The following is a 2389-nucleotide window of genomic DNA, read 5'->3' as shown; positions in this document are numbered from 1 at the left end:
GGTGCCGACTGACTCCAGAAGACGTCCTCAAGTTTCATGAGGCCCTGAAACTGAAGTTCACCTCTTAAACTCTGATTCTTTACAATCAAACGATCTGCTGACAGAAACGCGCAAAGAGTTCATGTGATGAGCCGACAATCATGTAAAATGTTCACAAATACACAAGTACAATGAATAAAGTACTAGATATCGTGATATATATATTTATTTATCTAACCACTGATGATGGGAAGAGTGTTACAAATGGTTACTTGCTTGCGGTGGGTGTCGGAGGGAGGGCTATCTGGCTTCATGACCTTTGTGGTTCAGTACCATCTCAGTACCATCTCTGTACCGTCTCTGTACCGTCTCAGTACCGTCTCAGTACCATCTCTGTACCATATCAGTACCATCTCTTTACCATCTCAGTACCATCTCTGGTTCAGTGGTCAGAGCTCGGGATTGTCATGTGACGACCCTCCTCATCCACTAGGTGCTGCGGTTGTGTTTGATTTTCTGTTGAAGGTACTGACTGGAGGGTTGTCAGCTGAATGAGCCTCACCTGAGCTGTAAACGTATGTAAGTGTTTAACCCTACACACACACCTACATTCCTGCAGCAGGTTGAACCTGTTGAACGTTTCACTGTAAAAACGTTGGCAGTTAAAACACCTGATCATCTTCCTGACAGCTGATTGATTCAGCTGTACAGGTGTGTACCTGTTACCCAATCACAGCTCTTGTTGTCTCCATGTGAGTTAACCCTTTAACACACAGACACACACAGACCTGGAGACAGTAGAAGTGACGGTTCAGTTTTTATGAGTGCAGGTAGATCATAAACAGGACGTTCAACATGTGAAGCAGAAAACTTCAACATTTACCCGCACACAGACAACAGAACAGACAGACAGGTGAACAGGTACACAGGTAAACAGTCAGAGAGGTAAACAGGTACACAGAAATCAGGTGAAAAGACAGACACAGGTAAGGAGGGCAGAACGACAGGTGAACAGCAGGAATCTCAGGTGTTCGCCGTCACTGAGGAGCTCAAACAAAGTAAGAAGTGAAGTCATGATGTTTATTCTTCTGTGGTTCTTATTGTTGTTTCAGGCGTATTAATATTCATGTTTTCAGTATGATTTCTTCTTTGTTTGAGAAACGTTACACTTCTAACAGAAAGTAACTAAGTAGCTACATTTACTCAAGTATCGTCACAGTAACCAGTAAGCATTCAGTTGATGCATAAAATCTGAAAGTATTTATTGATTTATTGACTGAACTTCTGAAAATATATTCAAAGTATTATTTATTAAAAGTTAAATATATTATTAATCACTGTGACTTTTACATTAATAGTTTAATACTGTTAAGATTAATAATATATTGAACTATTAATGTAAACTTCATGTTTTCAGAGCAGCTGACCAAGTACAGGATCAAACAAACTCAGGACTTTCACCCAGGAGAGTCCTGTTCATGTCCTGTACAACACATTGTCTCATTTTACTAATGTTGTGTAACTTACTTGCGTATCTAATGCCAGCTCTCTAACAAACCTAGTAAAGCCTAACCAAGTAGTTTAGTTACATTAATAAACCTAAAGACTCAGTAACTCTACGCTGGAAGTTTATTTTGAAAAGAAACTGTATGCATGGAACAAGAGGAAACTTTAGGTGTGAATCAGGAAACAACCTCCGGTTCTTCAAGTGAAGCCAAAGCTTTATGTGTTAAAGCTGCATTCTCTCTAGTGTCCACCAGGGGGCTCCTCTGGTTGTATAGAACTCTATGAGAAAATGACTCGACTTCTCTCTTGATTTATTACCTCAGTAAACATTGTATTGTTTAGTTCAGATGTTCTATATTTCAGACGTTCTATATTTCAGACATTCTTTAGTTTAGATGTTGTTTAGTTTAGACGTTCTTTAGTTTAGTATATGTTCTTTAGTAGATAAGGATAAGGATGTTTATTGTCATCGTAAAAACACAACGAAATTAAGTTGGCGACTCATCAGTCAGTACAGCAGCAACAGGTAATAAATATATAAAAACATTAAGACAAGACATTACTGATTTAAAACAAGACATTAAATAAATATATACAAGATACTGTCAAGGCACTCTCGGTTTTAGTAGATGTTCATCTGTTTAGTAGATGTTCTTTAGTTTAGTTGATGTTTAGTTTAGTTGATGTTTAGTTCAGTAGATGTTCATTTGTTTAGTAGTTGTTTAGTTTAGTAGATCTTTAGTTTAGACGTTCATTAGCTTAAATGTTCTTCAGTTTAGACGTTCATTAGTTTAAATAGATGTTCTTTAGTAGATGTTCTTTAGTTTAGTTGATGTTCTTTAGTTTAGTTGATGTTCTTTAGTTCAGTAGATGTTCTTTAGTTTAGTAGATGTTCTTTAGTTTA

General features: G+C 37.2%; 1 protein-coding gene across 1 annotated transcript in view; it reads left to right on the top strand.

Annotated features, from left to right (window-relative positions):
- Positions 1 to 792: 792 nt before the first annotated feature.
- Positions 793 to 2389, top strand: part of LOC116400966 (arf-GAP with Rho-GAP domain, ANK repeat and PH domain-containing protein 1) — a 17050-nt gene continuing 15453 nt past the window's right edge. Inside the window, exon 1 of the mRNA XM_031879094.1 lies at positions 793 to 1037. The gene's annotated coding sequence lies outside the window, so the exon portion shown is untranslated. The remainder of the gene's footprint in view (positions 1038 to 2389) is intronic.

Source organism: Anarrhichthys ocellatus, unplaced genomic scaffold, assembly GCF_004355925.1.
Source record: "Anarrhichthys ocellatus isolate YVR2014 unplaced genomic scaffold, GSC_Weel_1.0 scaffold226, whole genome shotgun sequence".
NCBI classification, from domain to species: Eukaryota; Metazoa; Chordata; class Actinopteri; order Perciformes; family Anarhichadidae; genus Anarrhichthys; species Anarrhichthys ocellatus.
This window is presented reverse-complemented; position numbering and strand designations above follow the sequence as displayed.